The sequence below is a fragment of the Schistocerca gregaria genome, chromosome 7 (genome assembly GCF_023897955.1).
Source record: "Schistocerca gregaria isolate iqSchGreg1 chromosome 7, iqSchGreg1.2, whole genome shotgun sequence".
Classification (NCBI taxonomy): Eukaryota; Metazoa; Arthropoda; class Insecta; order Orthoptera; family Acrididae; genus Schistocerca; species Schistocerca gregaria.
The window spans coordinates 482,631,223-482,658,636 of record NC_064926.1 but is presented as its reverse complement, the minus strand read 5'-3'; the positions used below and the strand labels follow the sequence as shown (position 1 = coordinate 482,658,636).

The 27,414-nt window shown below is 44.0% G+C and overlaps 1 protein-coding gene across 3 annotated transcripts in view; it reads left to right on the top strand.

The window, feature by feature from the left end:
* Positions 1-27,414, top strand: part of LOC126282166 (eye-specific diacylglycerol kinase) — a 1,350,273-nt gene that overhangs the window by 638,284 nt on the left and 684,575 nt on the right. The gene's annotated exons all lie outside the window — the stretch shown is intronic.

Below are 27,414 nucleotides of genomic sequence, written 5' to 3'. Positions count from 1 at the left end.
ATGACTCATGAGAGTTATTCCTCTGTAGTTTTTACGAAGTCTTTTATTGCCTTTCTTGAATATGGGACCAATGTCTCCTATTCTCCAGTCGTCAGGTATTTTACTATTTCTCCACACACTTGCTAGTACTCTATACAGCCACTGCATTACCACTGGACCTGCTGCTCTTATCATGTCCACTGATACTTCATCAGGTCCTGGGACTTTCCCCCCATTCATCTTCTTCACAGCTTTTTCCATTTCTTCCCGTGTAATTTGTCCTAATTCTGCTTCCCAACTTCTCTCAATTTCTCCATTATTTGTTGTTTCCTCATGTACCTGCTCCTCAGCGTTTAACAACTTCTTAAAATGCTCTTCCCAGAGATCTTTTATATTCCCTGGATCTTCAATAATGGTACCGTCCTCTGTTTCCATCTTTACTGGTACTTCAGAAGCCTTCCTTTTATTTTTCATCATTTTATAGAACATTTTCTTATTGCTCTTCACATCTTCTTCAAGTTCTTTTTGTAAACTCTTCCCATGCCTTTTTCTTTGCTGTTTGCACTATTTCTTTGCACTTCTTCTTTTCCTCTATATATCTTTTATGGTCTTCGTCATTTTTAATTTTCCACCATTTTCTCCATGCTCCATTTTTTCTTCTAACTGCTTGTATTGTGGTATCATCCCACCAACTTGTCTGTCTTTTTCCTTTCCAGACGTTCTGCCACATACTTTTTGTGCTGCTTCGACTAAAGTTCTTTGAATAAACTCCATTCTTTTCCTGCATCGCAGAAAACTTCTTTTGGAAATTTTTGTGTTATTACTTCTCTGTACTTCTCAGCACATTCACTCTCCTTCAATTTCCAATCCCGTATCCTCATCACTTTCTTCTGTTTTCTATTTTTCACACACTGATTCATTTTACATTGTCCCACCAGTTATCTATGGTCTCCATCTGCACTCACACTTGGAATTACATTCACATTTGTTACTTTCTCTCCCCATTCCCTATCTACTAGAATATAATCAATTACACTCTTCGTTCTTCCATCACAACTGTATCTGGTGATAACATGACTTTCTCTCTTCATAAACAAGCTGTTTGCTATTTTCATTCCATTCCTCTGGCACAAATCCATGAGTCTTCTTCTTCATTTCTGCCTCCATATCCAAACCATCCCAATACTTGCTCAAATCCCTTTCTGTCTTTGCCTACCTGTGCATTAAAATCTCCCATCACTATATTAGCACTCTCTATATGGTTTTCTAACACATTTTCAAAGTCGATCTTCTCTTCTTCGCTACATCCCACTTGAGGTGCATAAATCTGGATTACTTTCAGTGTTTCTTTTTGGAATCTCAGGTTTAAGATTATGATCCTGTCTGATATATATCTCACATTTTCAATACAGCTTTGTACATTCTTATTCACCATCACTGCCACACCATTTCTTCCAGACCTGTTATTCCCACTCCAGTACAGTTTTCCTCCTCCTCTCAAATTCTTCTCACCTTTTCCCTTCCACTTTGTTTCGCTTAATCCTAATATATCTAACTTCCTCTCTGTTAGTACATCTGTCATTTCTTCCATTTTTCCATTGAGGGTTTATATATTAAGGGTGCCAATATTTAGTTTATTTTTTAGTCCAGTTGGTTTCATCTTCTTGTACTGATGAATATCATCAGGTCTCCCATCATTTGCACCAGTACTTGAAGAAGCAATGGGGTCAAATCCTGAGTGGTTCGTTCCGAGGCTCGTCTGTGTTTTGAAAGCAATATATGAAGACTTTCCTACTGGCTTCCTAGGCCTAACGCAAGGAAGGATTTTCTGTTGGGGTTGTCTCCCTTAGCTTTTGGATTTTATCCTCCACCACAAGGCAGTGGTTACCTTCTCATTTACTTCCCAGAAAGCAGGGTTGCCTCATCTGCCAGATACGCCGTTACATAGTCTTCCTTCTCCGCCGTCGCTGCCATTAAGGACTTCACCCTAACTCTGGGCATGGGTCCGTGTTATACCCGACGGGAATGGGTCCCTGCCTGAACTCAGCCATCCTAGCACGCCGTCCTACTGAAGTGTTGGATGCCCACCCCCGCGACGTGGACGCGCCAGACAGGAATTACTCCAGTGGAGGAATAGGGAAGGGCACCCTACCTCCCTGAAGCCAGGTTAATGATTGTGTATGGTGCCACAATCAAAGGGGATAAAAGTAACACGTATAAAATATAATTAGCGTACACGATCGCTGCAGGATACCAAAATATAAAACATTTTTAAATGCAAGAATAGACTTTCGCAGTGAAAATACGCTACTGGCCATTAAAATTGCTACACCACGCAGATGACGTACTACAGACGCCAAATTTAACCGACAGGAAGAAGATGCTGTGATACGCAAATGATAAGCTTTTCAGAGGATTCACACTAGATTGGCGCCGGTGGCGACACCTACAACGTGCTGACATGAGGAAAGTTTCCAACCGATTTCTCATACACAGACAGCGGTTGACCGGCGTTGCCTGGTGAAACGTTGTTGTGATGCCTCGTGTAAGGAGGAGAAATGCGTACCATTACGTTTGCGACTTTGATTAAGGTCGGATTGCAGCCTATCGCGATTGCGGTTTATCTTATCGCGACATTGCTGCTCGCGTGGGTCGAGATCCAATGACTGTTAGCAGAATATGGAATCGGCGGGTTCATGAGGGTAATACGGAACGCCGTGCTGGATCCCAACGGCCTCGTATCACTAGCAGTCGAGATGACAGGCATCTTACCCGCATGGCTGTAACGAATCGTGCAGCCACGTCTCGATCCCTGAGTCAACAGATGGGGACGTTTGCAAGACAACAACCATCTGCACGAACAGTTCGACGACGTCTGCAGCAGCATGGACTGTCAGCTCGGAGACCATGGCTGCGGTTACCCTTGACGCTGCATCACAGGCAGGAGCGTCTGCGATGGTGTACTCAACTACGAAACTGCGTGCACGAATGGCAAAACAACTTTTTTCAGATTGAATTCAGGTTCTGTTTACAGCATCATGATGGTCGCATCTGTGTTTGGCGACATCGCGGTTAACGTACATTGGAAGAGTGTATCCGTCATCGCCATACGGGCATATCAGCAGGCGGATGGTATGGGGTCCCATTAGTTACACGTCTCGGTCGACTCTTGTTCGCATTGACGGCACTTCGAACAGTGGACGTTATATTTCAGATGTGTTACGACCCGTGGCTTTACCCTTCATTCGATCACTGCGAAACCCTACATTTCAGCAGGATAATGCACGACCGCATGTTGCAGGTCCTGTACGGGCCTTACCGGATACAGAAAATGTTCGACTGCTGCCTTGGCGAGCACATTCTCTAGATCTCTCACCAATTGTAAACGTCTGGTCAATGGTGGCAGAGCAAGTGGCTCGTCACAATAGGCCAGTCACTACTCTTGATGAACTGTGGTATCGTGTTAAAGCAGCACGGGCAGCTGTACCTGTACACGCCATCCAAGCTCTGTTTTACTCAATGCCCAGGCGTATCAAGGTCGTTATTAGGGCCAGAGGTGGTTGGTTGTCGAGGGTACTGATTTCTCAGGATCGATGCACCAAAATTTCGAGAAAATGTAATCACACGTCAGTTCTAGTATAATATATTTGTCCAATGAATACCCGTTTATCATCTCCACTTCTTCTTGCTGTAGCAATTTTAATGGCCAGTAGTGTATATGTCCTTCAGATTGAATCCTGAAGGTTCCGCGTAGATAAAATTAGGCTAATAAAAGCCCAGGCAAAGGTGTGCAAAAAATTGTTCCTGCCACGCTCCCTCCGGCGATAAATTAGTGCAGTCGAAACGTAGAATCCACTCAGTCGACTTTTCCGTAACAGAAAGCGAGAATCGCTTTCACTCTTTCGTTAACTAGCTGGTGCGGGAGACACAAAATCAGCGTGGCCATAATTCCGTTAGGGCATTAAGCGCTAACACCCCGTCGGCTAATCCTCACACGCCGGACACCCAAATTATTTGCTCGTCCATCCTTGTAAGAGCGTATTATTAGCACAAGAAAATCTCTGCGATGCCTCGTTTCACAAACTGCTATCGTTACCTGTTTACGGGGCTTTCAGATGTTTTCCTACTGAAATTCAATCAGTTACGTGCTTACGGGACGTTCAGATTTTTTTTTCCTACTGAAATTTAATCAGTACCTTCGTGTTCTGTAAATTTTACAGCTTCTCCTTTCTGCGTCGTAATTAAATTTTTGGGCTGAGGCTTGTGCATAATTGGCGCGATGCAGACCCCAGTTGATGGTCGAAATTGATTACAAGCGGAGCAGTATTCAATTAATGAAGCTGTAAACGGCTTTGCAGCTAACCAGAACGATTACGTGTGTGTGTGTGTGTGTGTGTGTGTGTGTGTGTGTGTGTGTGTACGTATGAATGTCACGGCTACCTGCAACCGCTCTCGTGTTTGCTGTGGTCCAATTCAACCACAAAACAAATTCGCAGACATTTGATCACATGTCACTAGTAATCATTACGTATTATTGATATTATTATTTCTATGGAGTGTGCACTGCACTGCTTACTGTTAAGTAATACTGAGTGGGTCGCAGAGGCGCAGTGCGTAAGTATCTTCAGACTCCGAATCTTAAGAGGGAAAGCCAATTAGAAGGCGTATTACTAAAATTTGCATACAAAGACTGAAGTTGAGTAGCGCTGCCGGTACTATTCTGTCACTATTGGATATTATACTGAGATGAAAACAGTCATGGGACACCGATGTGTGCCGCGCGGGTTTAGCCGAGCGGTCTCGGGCGCTGAAGTCATGGACTGTGCCGCTGGTCCCAGCGGAGGTTCGAGTCCTCCCTCGGGCATGTGTGTGTGTGTGTTTGTCCTTAGGATAATTTAGGTTAAGTAGTGTGTAGGCTTAGAGACTGATGACCTTAGCAGTTAAGCCCCATAATATTTCACACTATTTGAACAATTGAACAGCGACGTGCACGCATACAGCTGACGCTAATATCCCGTACGTAAGGTACGAAGGGTGTTTTTTAAGTAAGGTCCGTTTGAACATGAGTACACAACGAAAAGTTATTTCAAAAAAAGTAAATTTATTTTCAGAAAGTACATACTTCACTCTATTTTTCGACATAGTTGCCATGTTTGTTCAAACACGTATCATACCTCTCAACCAATTTTAAAATACCTTATTCATAAAAACTTCCCGCCTGCTCCGATAACCAAGAGTTCAGTGCCGTTTTCACGTCGTCGTCAGCATTTTAACGGTTGCCATTGAGATATTGTTTGAGATGGAGGAACAGATGATAATAGCTCGGCGCAAGCTCCGGACTGTAGGGTGAGTGGTCTAAGACTCCCCAGGGAAAACTGTCCAATGAATCGCGGATCTGACCTGCAGTGGCGTGATATGCGAAACCCATGTTTCGCCTCCAGTTACCATCTGACTCAAGAAACTGTGACCTTCTTCGTGATAACGAGTCAAAAACTTCGGCGCACACTCAAATCTTTGGTTTTTGTGGTCCTCTGTTAGGAGTTTATGGACTCAACGGGAGCACAGTTTCCTAAACTTAACGTGTTCAGAAACACGTCAGGAAATTCGTTTGAGAGGCCTGTTATTGTGAAGCGCCTGTTATCACGAACACTCGCTTCAACTGAAGCCACCAAACAGTCTGTAATCAAAGAAGGGCGACCGGAGCGGTCCTCATGGACTTTGTCACGGCCGTTTTTGAATTCTCGTACCAACTTACGCACTTTGCTTTCATTCAGAACAGTGTCGCTGCACACTTCGCAAATCTGCCGATGAATTTCTGCAGCAGCAGGCAGGTTCCCTGCTGACAAAAAACGTATCACCGAGCGAACCTCACACGCAGCGGGTGAGTTGATACTCTTAATCACTTTGAAAGTACAAATCAGAACCGTACAGTTTAGCTACAGAGCTGAAATTGAGCACAGTTGTTCCGGAGGCATGCCGGTACGAGGCACGTGTTCGTTGCGGTATGCGCGCGAACTTCTAGTGTCTACAACAAAACGGACCGTACTTAAGAAATATGCCTCGTATAAAGGTGCAGTACGCTGGCGGAGCTGTCATTTGTATTCAGGTGGCTCATCTGAAAAAGTTTCCGATGTTGTTATGGCCGCACAACAATCTGTGAACGCGAAATACTAGTTCGAGCTAGGCGTACACTACGTTCCATTTCGGAAATCGTTGGGAAATCCAACTTTCCGAGATATACAGTGTCAAGAGTTTGACAAGAATACCAAATTTCAGGTATTACCTCTCAACACGGACAACGCAGTGTCCGACTGCTTTCACTTAACGACTGAGAGCAGCGGCATTTGTGTAGAGTTATCCGTGCTAACAGACAAACAATACGGCGTGAAACAACCGCAGAAATCAATGTGAGACGAAATGTGGCGTTAACGGGCTATGGCAGCAGACGACCGACGCTAGTGCCTTGCTAACAGGACGACATCGCCTGCAGCGACTCTCAAAAAAATGCCTCTAAACACTATGGAACATCAGTCTCCTAGACTTAGAACTGCTTAAACCTAACTAACCTAAGGACATCGCACACATCCATGCCCGAGACAGGATTCGAACCTGCGACCGTAGCAGCAGCACGGGTCCGGACTGAAGCGCCTAGAACCGCTCGGCCACAGCGGCCGGCTGCAGCGCCTCTCCTGGACTCTTGACCGTATAGGTTGGATCCTAGCCGACTAGAAAATCTTAGCCTAGTCAGTGAATTTAAAGGACCAGATTGAACCGACCATTTACTGGAAACAGTTGGAGACCATCCGCAGCCATTCATGGACTTCCTGTTCCCAAACAACTATGGAGTTTTGGTGGATAACAATGCGCCATGTTACCGAGCCACAAATGTTCGCGATTTGGTTTGAAGAACATCATAGACAATTGAAGCGCCCGACATGAATCCCATAGAACAATTATGGGATATAATCGAGAGGTCAGTCGTGCTCGAAATCCTACACAGGCAGCACTTTCTCAATTATGGACGGTTAGAGGCAGCTTGACTCAGTATTTCTGCAAGTGACTTCCAGCGCCTTGTTGATCCCATGCCGTTGCACGGGATTAGCCGAGCGGTCTTAGGCGCTGCACTCATGGACTGCGCGGCTGGTCCCGGCGTAGGTTCCAGTCCTCCCTCGGGCATGAGTGTGTGTGTTTGTCCTTAGGATAATTTAGGTCAAGTATTGTGTAAGCTTAGGAACTATTGACCTTAGCAGTTAAGTCCCATAAGATTTCACACACATTTGAACATTTTTGATCCCATGCCACGTCGAGTTGCAGCACTACACTAAGCATCAAAGAGGTCCCACACCATATTAGGAGGTATACCATGACTTTTGTCACCTCAGTATACACCTAAAGTTCCTAATACCTAACATAATGCTTCTATCATTCTTTACTACACTCTTCATATATGACGCTGATTCACTTATTCTTCACCGACCGATGTCTGGAACAACAGGGCAGTCTTTATTATTCTACTTTCTTGTCGAAACTTAACCACTGAAACTACAGCGTTGCACTGTCTCTTGTTACCTACCGTATGACCTCCATCTCGTGGTTCCGTGACCCGTTGCGACTTTTAAAGTACATACGAGTGTCGCTCTGGCTGGAAAAGCGGGTATCACACTTTTATTCAGCCTTCCGTCTAGTGCTGAAGATAATTCTGCATTGACGACCGTCGGCCGTTGTGGCCGAGCGGTTCTAGGCGCTTCAGTCCGAAACCGTGCTGCTGCTGCGGTAGCATGTTCGAATCCCGCCTCGGGCATGTGTGTGTGCGATGTCCTTAGGTTAATTAGGTTTGAGTAGTTCTAAGTCTAGGGGACTGATGACCTCAGATGTCAAGTCCCATACCGCTTAGAGCCATTTGAACCATAGTGATGAGCGATTGATGACACATGGTATTGACACCACCAAAATGGCATAAAGTACCGTTCACCTCGCCTTAGTTGCACACAGGAGCGGATGTAGAAGGAGAACACAGAAGGCAACCGCCCCTCCCCCCATTTCACGACGGAAGTACGCTATTTTCATTAGTTCCAATATTTTCAAAAAATCTCAAATACATCTCTCTACCTGTTTACAGAAATCGTTATTCACTCGTCCTAATGTGTTTCACTTGAAGTTACTTATATAAGTAAGCAGTTGAATGGAAAGATTGAAATGTAAGTCGTTTGACTGCTTGACTTTAGGGTAACAAACGAACGACTAAAAAAGAGTACACTTGCCAATAAAATGGCACTAGCTACTCCGCCACGAGCGAGATGTGGCCTGCTGCGAACTTTTTCGCCATAGCGTTTGAAGTCATTCTTCATTCAATAATAAGAATTTTATGACCTCTCCGAAAGTAGCAGCAGATTTGTGACTTTTTTTGGTCTCTAACTACGACACATCTGGGCACATTGTACGAGTGTAGCAAAATTTACAAAATCCAAACTACTTTTTGAAATTCCCTAACAGACAGAAGGCTGAAGAAAGACGTCCTTCAGAGAAGGGAAGTGTGTAATAAAGCGCCTCAGTTGCAGGTACTCTTCTTCAAAAGATAACATTTACGATTTCATAAAAAATACTTCTTTAACTTGAATAAATCAATCTGAAATTATAATCACTTGTGTTTCTGTACTTATACATCAGGTCTACTAATTTCCGTCCCATTCTTATAATACCTTCGTGGTGTGGTTTTTTTCACTGTACAAGTTGAGAAAAATGCATTTCGCTCATCAATATAATTTAATGAGGCGGTCACTGACCTGTTCCGTAGCCGGTTCCATGGGAGCCACTTGCAGGGAAGGGGGGGAGGGGGGGGGGGGGTCGGAGAACTCTTCGTAAGCCTCAGAAAGTAAATCTGTCACTGAGTTAAAAAATACTAACAACGCCATCTACTGATTCTTTGGTGTACTACGCTATAATGGCGAAACATCGTAACTACTAAGCTGAACAGACTGTAAATTACGCTATCTTGTTTTCGTGTTTGTGTTTTGAATAACTAAAGCCTATACGTTCCTCCAAACTAAGCTCAAGTTACGTGTGAAAACCCCATGATGATTCGTCTGGTAGTGTCGGAGATTAGCATGTTCAAACAGACAGACAGACACGAGAGTTTTACGGTTTTCTTATTAGTGTAGAAGATATAGATAGCGCTTGTTACCTTCCATCGTTACGTAATTGTGTCAAATGTGATAACTTGTTAAATAATAATTTGCAAAAAAGGATGTTAGTAAGAGACTACAAGACCAGGTCGGTCCAATAATTTTTCTTCTGTCGCTAATCGCTTTGTTTCAACTCTGCCAATGGTTTATTAATGTACAAATAAAAAGCTGCACCGTAGTTCGGAGACCACGTTAAACTGTTGGTGGCTGGATAAGCCAGTTCGAAGGTAGAAGGAATGTAAGGGCATAGAACATCCAATACGACCATGCCCAGTAAAGCTAACCAAACAACTATCAGGTTGAAGGTAGTTCCACCTTCAAGCGTTTTCCTTTGCAGTTTTCTGTCATTCTCTCGGTCAAAGCTCTATTTTTTTTTCTTGTAGTAGATCCTAAACAGTGTTTAGACTGTTATGATCAGCAGAACTCGGACAGTAAGAGGAAGCAAGATTAAAGGCCAAATATTAAGAGAAATAACTAAAGATGACCCTCGTCGAAAATTTACTTGAAAACAGAAAAAGACGCGTAGTTATTGTAGTGAGGAGAAACCAAATTAAGAACCAAGTTGTGGTGTTTCTTTGTGAAATTAGTACTCTACTTGTCTGTGCAGAAACCGCGATTGTCAGTGAGCGAAAGTGGTCGTAATAACACACTCATACAGCTGTGCGCCACGATTTTCTTTGAACGTCTCTATGAAGTCCTTGGTTTGTGGTCAGAAGAAGGATGTCAGCTACTTTTCGAGCCTGGAGTCCTTTGCTGCAGAAAACGGCCCACACAGCTGGACCGACCGTAAGACTCCCAATCCCTGTAACGGCCCGCAAGCCGGAAGATCCCACGAGAAATGGGAGCTGCTGAAAACAAGAAAATAGTGAGGAGGGGGAGGAAGTGCTCTGAAAGAGGAAATAATAGCGTGGCTCACGGAAGAATGAGTGCGGCTTTTCTCAAAGATTATTAGAGGTAAGTCCAGAGGAGGCCGTTAACGATGCCGCCGGGCACACGTTGCACGGGCTGTCTTTTAAGTTTTTACAGAAACAATAAATGAAAAACATTTATTTCGTTTCTGGAAACATTCGGCTTTAAAATCTATACAACTTCTCATTCGCCCGAACCAATTACGGAAACATTTTTTTCACTCTAATTCTGGTACCTCAAAAACAAGGTTTTGAGAGCATTTAACATCTTGAGATTACAAAATCCGATGTCATGCATTTTTCTGTTTGACAAAGTGAACAAAACGAAGTTGTTAGGAGACAACTCAGGTAAACGGAGACAAAGAGATATTACTTCGATGTTTTTTGTCGTCAGATAATCGAGTGTTTGACGTCCTCTGTCACAGATGGCGATGTCATGATGAAATATGACGCGACATTTTGGGATGTTTTTCCTGATATCGGTGACTTGCGGCAAAACAAATTGTTGTACAGGGGGTTACACTGATCAACCCAAGTAACGTTTTGATCAGAAGAAAACAAAACCCCAAGTGTTCCAAGCAAACGTTGTTCACCTACCAGGGGAATATTAACCAATATGATTGCCTTTCTTCTACATTTGTTCGTTGTGAAGGTACGAACAGCGTTAGGTCTTAATTTTTTATTCGGTAATTCGCTTCCTCTCAAGACCTGTTCAGAAAATGACGTAAACGTAACATTCAACTTAACAAGAAAGAAAAAGCGAGATCTTTTATACAATTTTGTAGTTCTGTTGTCTGTTATGAGCGCAAAAGGGGTAGAACATTCTAAGCTGCTCAAAGTGGTGACCATGGACAGCGATAGGCCGGTCCGAACGTTTGGTGAAAGAATTCATCGCGGCTTTCATTGTTGCCTGCTGAAGTGAATTACTAGCAATTATCATGCGCCCGCATCTCGTGGTCGTGCGGTAGCGTTCTCGCTTCCCACGCCCGGGTTCCCGGGTTCGATTCCCCGCGGGGTCAGGAATTTTCTCTGCCTCGTGGTGGCTGGGTGTTGTGTGATGTCCTTAGGTTAGTTAGGTTTAAGTAGTTCTAAGTTCTAGGGGACTGATGACCATAGATGTTAAGTCCCATAGTGCTCAGAGCCATTTGAACCAATTATCATGCGTTCCCGCATGTCTGTGGAGTTGTTGGAATATCACGATAGACAACGTCTTTCATGAATCCTCAAAGACAAAATTCAATAGAACTTAAGTCGGAAGAGGGACAAGCCAATCCAATGTTCCTCCACAACCAATCCATCTACCAGGATACCAACAGTTCAGAACAAGACATGCAAGGCAATACGCTCGGAACCTCTACCGTGTTGGTATCGTATGAGAATTTTGGTTCTTAGCGGCACTTCATCCTGAAGACGAGGAAGAATTCGTGTGAGAAAGCTGGCTTATGCTCTGCCGTTTACGTTACCATTGATGACGTACCGGGCAAATTGTAGTACCAAGTGTAATGATGTCGTGTTTGTGTTGACTGTTACACCGACGCCCGTTTTACGCCCACCGAATGAAAAGTGTGGGAGGCTGTGGAGATGGGATTTTTCCGCACCGCAGTGACAGAAGTTTTAAGAATACTGACTTAATAAGACATTCTTTATTATTTGACGGTTCTCGTACAGTACGCTGATGGCTACGGACTAGGTGCTCACCGCATCTAGCAGCAGCGAATGAATCCATTGAGGCAACTAAATTCTGCGACAGCATATCAACAGCTGGCGGCTACTGCTGTCTTCCTGACGCAGGTATGGCGTCCACTCCGTAGAGTAACGTGCTTATTGCTGTACTGGTGTACTCTTCTCAAGGTCCAAGGCGACTGGCAGGGACGTACAGACGCCCCAAGTCGGACCCAGGCTTACTGAATTGTAAGGCCATGGCATCCAATGAGATGTCTCGACTGAGAAGAACAGTTCGAAGCCTGTAACCATTAGACCTAGCTGACGATTCGTAGACCAGCCGCTTCGCCTACTGGATGGTGCTCCTTGACAAAGCTGTCGCTGCTTCGCTGACGACTGTTGCAGGGGCTGCACCAGACGAATGCAAAACATCGTCTGTGTTTCACCGCGGAAGACTGCACTGTAGTTCCTTCTCTAGATTGTCGCACAGATGACAAAATGGTAGATATCGGCATAGATGACAGAGGGATAGAAAAACAATTAAAATCGCTCAGAAGAGGAAAGGCTGCTGGACTTGATGGGATACCAGTTCGATTTTTACACATAGTACGCGAAGGAACTTGCCCCCCTTCTTGCAGCGCTGTACCTAGGTCTCTAGAAGAGCGTAGCGTTCCAAAAGATTGGACAAGGACACAGGTCATCCCTGTTTTCAAGAAGGGACGTCGAACAGATTTGCAAAACTATAGACCTATATCTCTAACGTCGATCAGTTGTAGAATTTTGGAACACGTATTATGTTCGAGTATAATGACTTTTCCGGAGACTAGAAATCTACTCTGTAGGAATCAGCATGATTTTTGAAAAAGACGAGCGTGTGAAATCCAGCTCGCGCATCCGTCCACGAGACTCGGAGGGCCTTAGACACGGGTTCACAGGTAGATGCCGTGTTTCTTGACTTCCGCAAGGCATTTGATACAGTTCCCCACAGTTGTTTAATGAACAAAGTAAGAGCATATGGACTATCAGACCAATTGTGTGATTGGATTGAAGAGTTCCTAGATAACAGAACGCAGCATGTCATTCTCAATGGAGAGAAGTCTTCCGAAGTAAGAGTGACTTCAGGTGTGCCGCAGGGGAGTGTCGTAGGACCGTTGCTATTCACAATATACATAAATGGCCTTGTGGATAACATCGGAAGTTCACTAAGGCTTTTTGCAGATGATGCTGTAGTATATCGAGATGTTGTAACAACGGAAAATTGTACTGAAATGCAGGAAGATCTGCAGCGAATTGACGCATGGTGCAGGGAATGGCAATTGAATCACGATGTAGACAAGTGTAATGTGCTGCGAATACGCAGAAAGAAAGATCCTTTGTCATTTAGCTACAATATACTAGGTGAGCAACTGGAAGCAGTTAATTCCATAAATTATCTGGGAGAGGGATTAAGAGTGATTTAAAATAAACACCATATAAAATTAATCGTCGGTAAAGCAGATGCCAGACTGAGTTTCATTGGAAGAATCCTACGGAAATGCAGTCCGAAAACACAGGAAGTAGGTTACAGTAGACTTGTTCGCCCACTCAATACTGCTCTCTGGTGTGGGATCCGTACCAGATAGTATTGATGGAAGCTATAGAGAAGATCCAACGGAGAGCAGCGCGCTTCGTTACAGGATCATTTAGTAATCGCGAAAGCGTTACGGAGATGATAGATGAACTCCAGTGGAAGACTCTGCAAGAGAGACGCTCAGTAGCTCGATACGGGCTTTTTTTTAAGTTTCGAGAACATACCTTCACAGAGGAGTCAAGCAATATATTGCTCCCTCCTACGTATATCTCGCTAAGAGACCATGAGGATAAAATCAGAGATATTAGAGCCCACACAAAGGCATACCGACAATCTTTCTTTCCAAGATCAATACGAGACTGGAATATGGGGGAGAACCGATAGAGATACTCAAGGTACCTTCCGCCACACACCGTCAGGTGTCTTGCGGAGTATGGATGTAGATGTAGAGATGTAGATCGATGGATGAAGCTAGTGGGTGATTTGGGGGCATTGCCCTGGTCGGTGGTGTGCCAACAACCTTCAAGCACTTGGATGGATGGCTGTTCGGGTCTGCCGTACGCTTTTGCCAAGCGGGGTGCACTTAGCACTTGTGAGACCAATTGAGGAGTTACTTGATGGAGAAGTAGCGGCTCCGATCATGAAAGGTGACAACGACTGGGAGAGCGGTGTGCTGACGCTATGCCTCTCCATATCCGCATACAGTGACATCTGTCGGCTAACGATGACACGGCGGTCGGTCGGTTCCGTTGTACCTTCCGAGGCCTATTCGGGCGGAGATTTTCCGGATGTGTTGTGACAGGAAGTCGGCTCCGTCATGCAGCGGGCTGTGAAAAGTTGCTTTATTCAGTCGACAGATACGATCGCTCGTTATTTTGCAGAACCTTACAATAGCACCGCTGCAGCGCCTAACTGCAGTATTACGCAGGTAGCTGGCCCTCATACCTCTTGTCTGTCTGCTGTGGCGTACCTGAGACCAATGCCGCAAAACTAGCAACCAACATCAGACATTAGCTCTCCACTGATGCAGATCTTCCACCTGTATTTTATTTGGACCAATAAAATACGTTCTTTGTTTTTACCTGCCCTTTGTTTGAGAAGGAAATGATCAGTAAAAAGAACATTGGAGAAGATGTTCTGGCTGGCGAGGATTTGTTGTTGCTGTGCCCAAAAAATGGTTCAGATGGTTCTGAGCACTATGAGGCTTAACACCTGTGGTCATTAGTCCCCTAGAACTTAGAACTACTTAAACCTAACTGACCTAAAGACATCACACACATCCATGCCCGAGGCAGGATTCGAACCTGCTGTGCCCATTAACAGTTGTATACGACTCTAGAAGACATTCCCATGGGATTCTTGTTGTAAGTATACATGATAACAACGCAACTGATAACGTTGTACGCTGGTTTCAGGAATGTCATTCCCCTATTCAAGCTGTCGTCTGTCCAGTTGTAGATACATTGCAAAAGAAGCAAAAAGAGTAATTTTGGCTGCTTTGTCTTTACGACTTCTACGGCGATTGAGTAGCCTTGCGTTGAAACTTACCGCTACTTGAAGACTAGAAAACATCCGTCGGGAAATTCGGTTCCTATCAGAATATCACCCACTCTAGAGTTCCTTTGCCTGAATAGTTCTACGCCTGCCATATATAATAATAAAAGAAAAGTAATGGAGATGTTTTCAATCAAGAAATGCCTTTATTGCGCACATCACAGTACTGTGCTACGTATACTCATACCCTTAATAAGATACATGATTGCAGTTATTCTTCTGCTAATTTATATTCTTGAAAGACTGGCTGAATTCCTACATGACCTTCGCTGGTGTGCATTGTACCGACACAAACCTTCTACTGAAGATAGCTGACCAGTGCCCGGCATGCATTTTGCTTATGTTTCCATTTGTTTACTGTCAACTTCAATATATGGAGTTGCATTATCCCGGACACTTGCGATGTGTGCTAGTAAAAGCGAGTCTACGTCAGCTCTGTATTACCTTTTCAATAACGTCGTGTTTCCTTGAATAGTACACTGTGATACAATTCTGAACAGATGTTGAGGAGAGGAAATGTACAACTGGAGAAAAATTATTTAAATGAAAATCGGGCTAAAAAAATAATTTTGACTAGCTCCACACAGACTCATAACCCCATACAGGTAGTTGTGAGAATTTGTGATTGTGAATTTTCAACAGCTATGAACATGCGTGTAAGATTTAAAAGGACACCGTCGGAAGCATGCAGTACGTAACAGTAAGGATGAGAACTATTCATGCATCCGTTATGTACTGCATGCGTTACACGTTTTTCGTTTTAAATTTTACAACGTTACGAGAAAGAAATCGTGCTGCTTAATGTCCTCCCCCCCTCCTCCCTCCTCCCACTTCCCCCCTCCCACTCCCCTGTGAGTTTTTCTTGAAATATTTTTTTTAGTTTGCTTCTGAACAGAAAGATGTTTGGGGAAGACCAAAATAAATAGGAGATCCTGCGTACCATTCACCATTAACTGGCCTTCCATCCTCTGTAGTATATATATATATATATATATATATATATATATATATATATATATATAAGGTGCGGCCAAACTTTCAGGAAACATTCCCCACACACAAAGAAAGAAAATATGTTATGTGGACATGTGTCCGGAAACGCTTAGTTTCCATGTTAGAGCTCATTTTGTTACTTCTCTTCAAATCACGTTAATCATGGAATGTAAACACACAGCAACAGAACGTGCCAGCGTGACTTCGAACACTTTGTTACAGGAAATGCTCAAAATGTCCTCCGTTAGCGAGAATACATGCATCCACCCTCCGTCGCATGGAATCCCTGATGCGCTGATGCAGCCCTGGAGAATGGCGTATTGTATCACAGCCGTCCACAATACGAGCACGAAGAGTCTCTACATTTGGTACCGGGGTTCCGTAGACAAGAGCTTTCAAATGCCCCCTTAGATGAAAGTCAAGAGGGTTGAGGTCAGGAGAGCGTGGATGCCATGGAATTGGTCCGCCTCTACCAATCCATCGGTCACCGAATCTGTTGTTGAGAAGCGTACGAACACTTCGACTGAAATGTGCAGGAGCTCCATCGTGCATGAACCACATGTTGTGTCGTACTTGTAAAGGCACATGTTCTATCAGCACAGGTAGAGTATCCCGTATGAAATCATGGTAACGTGCTCCATTGAGCGTAGGTAGAAGAAACTAAAATGAGCTCTAACATGGAAATTAAGCGTTTCCGAACACATGTCCACATAACATCTTTTCTTTATTTGTGTGTGAGGACAACACTTTATTCATCCGGCATTCGAGAGACAGAGCGCGTAGTGACTTGCAACGAACTTTACATATTATGTCAGACCGTTACGCGACTTTTTTTCGCAGATAATCTTCACACAGTATGATGCAAGGAAAACAGCTTATCGCTTACTACATTTTCGTTGTTCATCCGGTAAAACTGCGGAATGAAGTATTACGTTTCACGCTACTTGCCATTAAAATTGCTACACCAAGAAGAAATGCAGATGATAAACGGGTATTCATTGGACAAATATATTATACTAGAACTGACATGTGATTATATTTTCACGCAATTTGGGTGCATAGATCCTGAGAAATCAGCACCCGGAACAACCACCTCTGGCCGTAATAACAGCGTTGATACGCCTGGGCATTGAGTCAAACAAAGTTTGGATGGCGTGTACATGTACAGCTGCCCATGCAGCTTCAACACGATACCACAGTTCATCAAGAGAAGTGACTGGTGTATTGTGAGGAGCCAGTTGCTCGGCCACCATTGACCAGACGTTTTCAATTGGTGAGAGATCTGGAGAATGTACTGGCTAGGGCAGCAGTCGAACATTTTCTGTATCCAGAAAGGCCAGTACAGGACCTGCAGTATGCGGTCGTGCATTATCCTGCTGAAATGTAGGGTTTCGCAGGTGTCGAATGAAGGGTAGAGCCACGGGTCGTAACACATCTGAAATGTAACGTCCACTGTGCAAAGTGCCGTCAATGCGAACAAGAGGTGACCGAGACGTGTAACCAATAGCACCCCATACCATCACGCCGGGTGATACGACAGTATGGCGATGACGAATACACGCTTTCCATGTGCGCTCTCCGCGATGTCGCCAAACACAGACGCGACCATCATGATACTGTGACCAGAACCTGGATTCATTCGAAAAAATGACGTTTTGCCAATCGTGCACCCAGGTTCGTAGTACACCATCGCAGGCGCTGCTGTCTGTGATACAGCGTCAAGGGTAACCGCAGCCATCGTATCCGAGTTGATAGTCCATGCTGCTGCTAACGTCGTCGAACTGTTCGTGCATATGGTTGTTGTCTTGCAAACGTCCCCATCTGTTGATTCAGGGATCGAGACGTGTCTGCACGATCCGTTACAGCCATTGGGATAAGATGCCTGTCATCTCGACTGCTAGTGATACGAGGCCGTTGGGATCCAGCACGGCGTTCCGTATTACTTTCCTGAACCCACCGATTCCATATTCTGCTAACAGTCATTGGATCTCGACCAACGCGAGTAGCAATGTCGCGATAAGATAAACCGCAATCGCGATAGGCTACAATCCGCCCTTAATCAAAGTCGCAAACGTGATGGTACGCAATTCTTCTCCTTACACGAGGCATCACAAAACCGTTTTACCAGGCAACGCCCGTCAACTGCTGTTTGTGTATGAGAAATCGGTTGGAAATTTCCTCATGTCAGCACGTTTTAGGTGTCTCCACCGGCGCCAGCCTTGTGTGAATGCTCTGAAAAGCTAATCATTTGCATATCAGAGCATCTTCTTCCTGTCGGTTAATCTTCGCGTCTGTTGCACGTCATCTTCGTGGTGTAGCAATTTTAATGGCCAGCAGTGTTATTTATTACTTGTTTACTAATAACTGTATTCGCGGCACAGTTTGCAGAGAGCGTCCACTTATACTGCTGAACGTACCTGAAAAATTAATGCAACGCACGGCACATAGTTCAGGAGATCTGCCGTCATAAAGAGTGAGATGCGTGAAAAAGTGCCGCTAGTGCCGAAACGCTGGCTACGCACGTGCCACTAATCGATCGCACAGGAGCGCAGTGAGACAATGCAGAGGCATAAGTTGAGCCCGCGGGCACAGCCCTGGGGGCGCCCCGCGGCCCTTCATTAGCACCACAATGGCGCCCTCTCCGCCCACGCACTGCTTATGCGTGCCCAGCTCCCGCGGCGCCCCTTCGCCACTCGTTCGGGCTCTTCCGTGGCTCTAAGATACGCCTCTATACGCCTCTTGCGCAGTTCTCTGCAGCCGGCAGAAATCTCATTTGGTGGGCCACATTTCACTTTCAGTGGTTACTGCGCGGTCGATTACCAACGCTTACTAAAGAAAATATGAGTGTCCAGCGGGAGATTTTGTAACGAAAGAGCTACTTCTCCAAAACTACTTCTACGAGAAGTGGCAGCGTTCTCGTAAAAGTTCAAGGATGAAAGATAACGCTGTTCCGAAGCACAGCAGAATTTGACAGATAATGTGTAAAGTGAGAGAAAACCCGACGAATTCCTTCGAGATGACTATTAAATCTCTTGTACGTACATAATCCACGTACAGTAAGATTACAAAATGTTCTCTGTCCTCAGAATTCACTTGAAAATATACCCACTTGAATTGGTTCTTGGAAAAGCAACAAAATTCCCTCAATCACTCTGGATTACTGTAGTACGACGAATTTTGAGACGCGAACTTAAAAACACGCACCTGTCTCATTTAAAGTTTTCACACAGTCTAATTGCTTAACCAATGAAAACTCACCAACTCGTTCCTGGTTAAGACAATCAAATTGACTTAATGGCATATTCTTTACGACACGTATATTTTACTAGCATATTGTATAAAATATCACATTAAATCTGTATAAACATGGCAAATAAAGGAGTAATGGTAAAAAAACTGAAAATACACCTTCATGATTATGCAATAAAAATTCTATCACTGCAAAAGAATCTGTAACGAATATAATTGCTACAAGGATGAAAACAATGACACTGAAGCGCCAAGTCTGGCGAAGTTGTTAGATCGGTTACTGCTGCTACAATGGCAGGTTATCAAGGTTTATGTGAGTTTGCACGTGGTGTTATAGTCGGCGCATGAGCGATGGACACAGCATCTCCGAGGTAGCGACGAGTGGGAATTCCCCGTACGACCACATCACGAATGTACAGTGAATATCAGGAACCCGGTAAAACATCAAATCTCCGACATCCCTGTGGTCGCAAATAGATCCTGCACGAATAGGACCAACGATGACTGAAAAGAATCGTTCAACTTGACAAAAGTACAGCCCTTCCGCAAATTGCTGCAGATTTCAATGCTGGGCCATCAACTGTCATTCAACGAAACATTATCGATACGGGTTTTCGGAGCCGAAGGCCCACTCGTGTACTTCTGATGACTGCATAACACAAAGCTTTTAAGCCTCGCCTAGGCCCATCAACACCAACATTCGACTGTTGATGACTAGAAACATGTTGCCTGTTCGGACGAGTCTCGTTTCAAATTGTATCGAGCGGATGGAGGTGTACGGGTACGGAGACAGCCTCATGAAGCCATGGACCCTGCATGTCAACAGGGAACTGTTCAAGCTGGTGGAGGCTCTCTAATGGTGTGGGACGTGTGCAGTTGGAGTGATACGGGATCCCTTATACGTCTAGATACGATTCTGACAGGCGAAACGTACGTAAGCACTCTATCTGATCACGTGCATCCATTCATGTCCATTGTGCATTCCGACGGACGTGGGAATCGCAGCAGAGCAATGTGACACCCCACTGGTCCAGAATTGCTCTTCTGAGTTTAAACACTTCCACTGGCCATCAAACTCCTCAGAAATGAACATTTCGTGCGTATCTGGGCTGCCTTGTAGCGTGCCGCTCAAAAGAGATCTCCAACCGCTCGTGCTCTTGCGGATTTATGAACATCCTCTAGAGGATTCCTGGCGTCAATTCCTCCAGCACTACTTCAGACATTAGTCGAGTCCATGCCACGGCATGTTGTGGAACTTCGGTGTGCTCGCAGAGGCTCTACACGATATTGGGAAGGTGTACCAATTTCTTTGGCTCTTTAGTGTATATTACTGTAAAAAAACGTTTAACAGCAAAATTAGTTCAAGTTCAGCCCTTTGACTACCATCAGTACTGATGTGTCCCACGATAGGTTATCACAGAACCAGCGGGTATCTGCTACCTGTTAAAGCTACGTATCACTGTCTCAGTGGCGAAAGATTTTTGTAATTGCATATTGCACCCATGAATTGTGCTATCCTTAAATTTCATCGTTAATCCTCGTCTACCTACTGCCGCATCGAATTAGTTCGCATTTGCCGATACGGAACAGAATTATCAGATGGGCAAAGCGGACTGCCTTCTCACCTTCTCGAATGTTTGGTGACAACAAATTGCACGCATGTATTGACGGGTGCTGCATCACGAACGAAGCTCATACTGAGCACCTGTAATATGAGTTGCAAGCATGGAGATGTATGTATGTATGTATGTTTCCTGTATGTCTTATCCCATGCAGCCACTTACGAATAATCCTGTATGTCTAGGGTGAACAGGTGCGATTGTTTAAAAAGGAGGACAAACAGCTTCAAAAAGGAGGACAAAGGTAGAAAAAAGAGGACACATCAAACAGGTCAACTGTAGATGAGGATACCACCCGTCAGCTTTGGAAAAGTCACGTGACTGCCGGAAATTACCGGTAAAACCAGTAGTTAATTGTTACTGATGGTCAGGTGTTGGTTAACTGAGCAATATAAAAAAAAATTAAAAACATTGATTGTGGTGACAGTGTGGCGTCAATTGTTTTGTTGTGTCAACAACATGGAATTGTTTACAAAGCGAAAAACGTAAGACCATTCACCTCCCTTTATTCGACGCACCGCTACCAACATCTACAATTCAAGCAGCAGCTGACGACATGTAAACTGCATTATAACCTTCCGAATACAAATAAATTGAATGAATATGAAACAATGAAATAAAACCATGACAGTTAATCTGTCGAGTTATTTCTTGCCTTTATTGGCCACTGAGACGTACGTTCCAGCTCCACATATCTTACATTTCGCTTCAAATTCATTTCTCCCTTTCTTAAAGACGGATATTTGCAGGAAAGGACATCATAAAATGTACACTTTCGTTTAGGCATAGCCAAATATATTACATAATTCACTCGGTTAAAAATTACACTCACAAATCACACGTGCTCTACAGAAAGGCAAGCTAATACAAATCGAAGATATAAAACGAAAATTTTAAATAATCGACATTTGCATTCGCTTATAGGTCGATCAACGATAACATCGACGATCTTGGTGCCACTTACTAACACCGCCTTTGTGCATGTTTATCACGAAGGTTGTGCCAATAGTTAAAGTACTTAAGAAATGAGCAGTAGAACGGAACGAATTTTAAATTTAACTGTATTACGCGCAACTTTGCGAAAAAGCCGGACACTGTAAAAATCCGCCTGGACCCCGAACAAAGAGCTAAAAAGGAGCACATGTCCTGATTAATCCGGACGTCTGGTCACCGTATGTATGTCCTACCCCAGCACGTGTTGGAAAAGTGAAACGGCGGGAAATATTCTTTTCATATTGTTACTTCTGACTTCGACATTAATTAACATAACCATATATTAATTTTAGAAAAATATTGATAGTCAAAGCATTAATCGCTTGAAATTACTAAAAAGTATGTAACAGGTATGGGAACTATGTTACATGAGATATGTAGCAACAAGTAGACATCGTATATGTAAATTCAGTAAAATTATTTTATATGTTTTATTCCACTTTTTTCACACAGATACATAGAGGAGAACTTCCTAACCATCAGAATGTTCGATGGAAAACCCTTGGATAATGGGAACTGTGTTGTGTTATCCAACGTTGGCAGACCGCAAACCACACTCCAATAGTGTAATGCGAATTAGGGCCTGCAACCGTAATTGTCCACTTAAAATGGTCTCTTATTTTACGATGCCGTATTAATATGCGTTGTTTACAGTGTCCTCTCTGATTGAAGTAATCTGTATTCGGTGCTGCAGAAAGAACTCCGTTCGCACAGAAAGCGTTCCGTCTGCCATCTGGGCAGCATTTAACATTTCTCTCCACTGTTGGAACGGTGTCGTTTTTATATCCTATCATGAGAAGCACTTACATAAATTCATATTTATATTTCACAGCGCGAGCTCGGTGTCGAAAATAGTCTACATAATAAATCCTTTAGCAGACTGTCCGAATGTCGTAGCTCTCAAATTCCGTTGGGGGATATCAGTCAACGTCAACAAGCACTTCAGCACATTTAAATTTCAACTTCAGAGTCCATTCTACGAGTCGAAAGCATTTCGCTTAATAAACCTATCTCTCGACTGTTTCAGCGTCGTAGACTTCATATTATTTTGTGAAATGAGAAACACTTTGATATATACATACACGAAGTCCACAGTCCACGCTATAGATCGACAATAGCCTATATAGCTGCCGTTACACACACACCATTCCCTCACTTGCTCGCCAACAACGTCTTACTACTACCGTGTTCACATTGTTATAAAAAAAATGGTTCAAATGGCTCTGAACACTATGGCACTTAACTGCTGTGGTCATCAGTCCCCTAGAACTTAGAACTACCTAAACCTAACTAACCTAAGGACATCACACACATCCATGCCCGAGGCAGGATTCGAACCTGCGACCGTAGCAGTCGTGCGGTTCCGGTTTGAGCGCCTTAACCGCTAGACCACCAAGGCCAGCTCACATTGTTATCGATTGACGATACAATACTAAGTTCCCCCCTCCCTCCCTCCCTCCCTCCCTCCCTCCCTCTCTCTCTCTCTCTCTCTCTCTCTCTCTCTCTCTCTCTCTCTCTCTCTCTCCCTCTCTCTCCCTCCCTCCCTCACAACTTTAACAAACTGTCTGCAGTTTGGTCATAAATAAATACTATATCACGAAGAATAAAATCATACTGTGAAGAAATACACGTCCAGAACTGCAAAAACATATTTATGGGTTTATAGTGTATCTTTACAGTATGATCAGCGCTATGGCTGGAGTGATAATTTCGTAACGGATCCAACCGAAAAACATTATCCAGCACGGAGAGATATGTACTGTCACTGAAATACATCTACGTGTACTACCCGAAAGCCACTTTAGAGTGTATACGTAGGCTAATCCGTGTATCACTGTGTATCAATTGCTCCTGTTTCATGTTAATGTTCTGTACGCGAGACGTATTTAAGAGGAATATATGCAGGTATGTACGCTTTCGGAAATTTTACAGTAATACACATCGCGGTGCAGAACGCGTCTCTTCTTCCGTCTTCATCTATATCTACATCATACTCCACAAGCCACCTAAGGGAAATGAGTTTCCACTTCAGTGACACTTTAACGCTTGCTATACGAACCTGTGAGGAGACGATCTGCTCTTCCTTGGACCTCATTGTCTGTTAGTCAAATACCGGTCATACGAAATTAATCTACCTTCTTCATGGGAGGTCTACGCATCGTGAAGCTCTTTCCTATGATGCCAGTCTGCTACAAACCTTTAATGCAATTAGATTTATGTGTTCGTCCCATTTCAGTTACTCCTTACGCATACTTCCAGATATTTAACGGGCGTACTTGTTTCCAGTGATTATTGAATAATCATGTAATCAAAAAATGACCGGTCTTGCTTCCTATTTATGCGCAAAACCATACATTTGTTTATGTTAAGTGTTAATTCCTGTACGACACGTCGATTCCCAGTAGGTCTTCCTGGATATACGTATAATTTTCAATCGTTTCGACTCGTCTAAACACAACAAGAACGTCCACGAACAGCCTTATGGGGCTTCTGAAGTTATCTGCTAAATCACGAATTCTTCATTCCAACTACAAAGTCGGTCTGTTATTACGTACGCTCGAATTCTGTTCATCAGGTGACAGTGTCGAAATGTATCGAACGCCTTTCGGAAGTCAGGAAAACGGCATCAATCTGGGCGTTGGTATCTTGTGCTTACCAGAACACGTTGACGGCCGGAGCGAGCTGTGTTCCACAAGATCATTGTTGGCGGAGTGCATATTGCTTCGATAGTGATAGAAGCTGAAAAAAATGAATTAAAATTTGCACCAACTCCGTGACTTGAACTCGGGCCTCTTGGTTACTAGATTGATTTGCTAACAATTACACCGTTGTAGCAGTATGGCTAACACAGCTGCATGAACTACACCAGTCCACTGCTCTCCCTAACACTAATTTAAGTTTGTTTTCGCTGCTCGGGGACTGGCTGTTTGTGTTATTATTTCATCATCCTCATTTGTGACAGTGGCTAGATTGGACTGTATAAAAAAATTGGACTGTTTAAAAATTGGGACTTTGTACAGGCGCTCATGACCGCGCAGTTGAGCACCTACAAACCAGTCATCATCATAAAAGCCGCGCGGTCTTAGGCGCCTTGCCGCATCGAGCGAACTCCCCCGTCGGAGGTTCGAGTCCTCCCTCGGGCATGTGTTTGTGTATTGTCCTTAGCGTAAGTCAGTTTAAGTCAGATTAAGTAGTGTGTGAGCCTCGGGACCTATGACCTCAGCAGTTTGGTCCCATAGGAATTTACCACCACCACAAAATAGGTTTATTAAATTAGACGTTTAAAATAGCCGGCACGCTAGTTCAGTGTGTTCGGTTGTTGCCCTCTGTAATAACAAAAAGTGAGTGAACGGATCAACGATGAGCTTGAACGATGTCACGGCTGTCCGACCCGAACAAATGCAACGAACAAATTGAGATCAGCAAAAGAAAACAGAAAAGAAAAAGGAAGCAGGAGAGCAGGGCTGAAGTCGTAGCTGTGGCACACATTTTAACTCATTTGTGACTCCTAAGTCTCACGGAAAGTATAATAGCATGCTGATTCATACAGATGAGATTTTCCGTCTCCAAATCATGTCTCAAATTACTAGATTATGCATCAGATCTGTGTCAGTAATACAGGTCCGTCGTTATGTTCGACAACCTATCTTGAAAATAGGAATGATTCGCTTATTTCTGCAATCACTTACTTGTTTGTTTATATTTGGTACAGCAGGACATATATTTGAAACTTCCTGGCAGATTAAAACTGTGTGCTGGACCGAGACTCTAACTTGGGACCTTTGCCTTTCACCGGCAAGTTCTCTACCAACTGAGCTACCCAAGCACGACTCAGGCCCCGTCCTCACAGCTTCACTTCCGCCAGTACCTCGTCTCCTACGTTCCAAACTTGGGTAGCTCAGTTGGTAGAGCACATTGCGCGTGAAAGGCAAAGGTCCCAAGTTCGAGTCTGGGTCCGGCACACAGTTTGAATCTGCCAGGAATTTTCATATCAGCTCACACTCCGCTCACTCAGGACATATATTTGTTGCACCTCTTACCCTGCCGGCGGGTTTCTGCGCAGCTATCTTGTTATAATACCATTTGATCTAGTTTCACACATGCCGTTGAAGTATAATATGAAGTCTCCTTCAAATGCCATATGCATCAACAATTTTAGCATCAACCCTTCACTTCGAAATTTATGACACTGAAAACAAAAATTCGCTCTGAGACATGCGTATAGATTTGTTTAAAATGTGCCCAGATCGCGAAAAGAAGTGTACCGCCAGAATCATGTGTTTACCATGGGGTTTTTTGACAGCACTCCTGAGCAACGTCAATAAGTGGTGTACCGTCCCCTTGCTAGGACGAAGGCTTGAATATGTCGTGGCGTACCTTCGATAAGATCATCAAGCCAGTACTGGTCCAAATTGTCCAACTCTTCAATGGCGATTCTGCGCGATGGTCGTTGTCGATGTCCAAAAAGGCGCTTTGAATTAGGGTTGCCTGATTCAAGAATAGAAAAGCCGGACTCGGCTTTATATTTAGCCTGATAGCTTGTCCCAAAAGACCAGAGGGCCTATTTTAAATAAAAGCAGAGTTAGTTAGATATACACTGCTCAACAAAAGTTTGGAATCCCATCATTAAGTGTAGTCTACCCTACTAGAGGTCTCATTGATCTAGGCACTTCATGCATTATCCAGCTAGAGCCCATGTGCTGGTTGCTGTTTACTACTGGCATGCTTTGTGGCCGTTTCCCACTCATGTAAACATCCCGCTGCAGTAGTGACTGACAGCGAGCTGTCCAGTACCAACGACAGCTTCATTCGGTTTGTGTTCAACACTGCAATAACATACCTACAACACTTTGACAGTCAGGATAGTGGTTTTACTTTCAGCAGGTCGTACACAGCAATATCGGTTACACGTCACTTAAAGTGGTATGTCTAAGGTGTGAAAAAAGTACAGAGAGACAGGAAGTGTGAACGACAGACCTCGCAGTGGGCGTCCTCGAATGACAAAACCAAAGCAGAATCGTTTCCTCCAACTGTAGGCTCGGAGGAGCCCAATCTAAACAGCCAAAAATATTGGAAATGACTTCTCCCGAGTAACAGGGATTTTTATCTCAGATCAAACAGTGGTTAGAAGATTGCATCAGGGTGATCTACATTTCAGAAGATCAAAGAAAAATTTTGCATTGAACCAACTGAATCGACGCAATCCAAAGACCTGGGCTTTTCCACACCAACATTGGAGCATTACAGAATGGAGTACTGTCAAGTTAGCTGACGAGAGCAGGATTTGTTTGCGATCGGACACTAGGCGTGTTAGGGTATGGAGAAGCGCTAGATAACATCAGGAACGCCGATACTTTCAGTAAATCCATCCGTTTGAAGGAGAAGTGTAATCTGGGCGGCAATTACAAGAGGTCCTACAAACGATTGTTAGGCCCCACAGGCATGAAGTCAGTCACAGCTTCATGTCAGTTGGTGGCAATGCAAGACTGCACCATACTCTAACATTGTCTTGGTATCTTCCAACACGCAACATCAACCGAACGCATTGACTAGCACAGTCCCAGACATGAATGCAACTGCGCATGCTTGGGACCTGTTGAAGGTGGCCACTGCACAGCGTCCAAATCCACCTGACAATCTGAAGGTACCACTGAGGAATAGGACCTCATACCCCAAGGTACACTTGGTGGTCTCATCCAGAGCAT